Raw genomic sequence first — 1,630 nt, forward strand, 5'->3', positions numbered from 1 at the left:
CAACAACAGATTTTACTGTAGGCAAGTCTACCAGCTTCATCTCAAACAGCAGAGAATGTGGAAGGACTTGGTCCTGAAAGCTGGCAGTTCTGGCATCTGCCTTTTGTACTGTCAAACAGATCCTCAGCTGAGACTTCCTGACTTCAGAGGTGATAAGACACCTGCAGGACTCCATTGCTACTCTGCTTTAGCCTGAGCTAAAAACTTAACAGAAATCTCTAGGGAAAACATGAGTTGAATGAAATTCTAATTTGGTAGGGATAAAGCAGGCCTTGGCACACACTCCAAAAAGCCAAGGATAATCAGAAAAAACCTAATCTGTTTTTTTGTTCACCTTGTGCCCATGCTGTTCCCTCTACTGATTTACTGCAAAAATCATCAGAAACTTCCCTGCAAAAGAAGGTAAGTCACACTGTGATGAACTTGTGACAAATTTCCTAGCCCAGATGGTCTCGGAGAACTGCAGTCAGCAAGGTGTGTGTTTTCTAAGGCATGAGCTTCAGTGCCCTTTCAACACCAGACACTTGTTAAGGAGATGAAACAAAAGGATCTTGTACTTTCTGGAGAGGACTAATAGCAGCCTTCTGTGGGAATAATTTTAGCCCACAGGTATTTCTGGTGCTGCTATAGCACATGTGCTCAGTTTCCCAATGGCCAAGTGACACCTGTGCTCTAAAGCAAAACTCAAACACTACCTTTTTGCTTGGAAAACTGCCAAACCAACCTGAATGGCAATAAGCTTCCTATGTCTGTTTTAAAACATCATCTCCACCAGCTGCCAAATACAGTAGAACTTTAAGGCTGCCATTTATAAATGGCAAATGACAAAAAATAATGCATGTTAGGGTCTGTGAGGCAGTTGGTATTTAAATTGAAAACTTGATTATCTTGAATCCTCTTCAGGTACGATGCACATATATCTAATCTAGAGGAAGAGCACATAGAGGAAGCTTCTAAAAAAATCTCGTTCTGCATTAATCCCACTTCTACTATTTTTTAAGAATTCTGACCCTATTTCTACTGATGACACTGGCCAGCTGCTCAAATCATTCACCAGTTTAAACTTATGAGAAAAAAGGTACCTTTTCAAAAACATCTTGTAGAAGAATGGGATTAGCAAGTGCCTTCCTTGCAGCTGCGGTTTGTTAGGGTGGAGAGATTAAATGATCCTTCCCCTACAGGCTGAATACTTATAAAAATGATGAAAATAAAACATTTCTTTGCCAGGATGCTGATAGTGGACAGTTTCCTATCTCCTTGCACCAGCAACTGAGACTACCTCAGTAGGTACAGAGACTCTTAAAGTGCATCTTTAGATGAAAAAAAACCCTTCACACCTCAAGGAAGGCTGTGCTGCACTGCCTGTACACTACTGCTGGATAACCTCCTGCCCTCACTGCTGATCAGGATCAAGCTAGGTCTGGCAGCTAGTAGGAGGAAAGCCACAGAGTCCCTTGTGTTGTATTATGTGCTAAAGTCATACAGATATGAAGTAACAGCTCTCAAAGTACATGTAACATGAGCAAAGCCACTGCTTTGCTTTTAGAAATAGCTAAAGCTGGAATCTTCCTTTTCCTTTATTCCCATGTACATATTCCAGATAAGCTGACACATGGAATACTACATGTTC

Source organism: Acanthisitta chloris, unplaced genomic scaffold, assembly GCF_000695815.1.
Source record: "Acanthisitta chloris isolate BGI_N310 unplaced genomic scaffold, ASM69581v1 scaffold2152, whole genome shotgun sequence".
NCBI lineage: Eukaryota > Metazoa > Chordata > Aves > Passeriformes > Acanthisittidae > Acanthisitta > Acanthisitta chloris.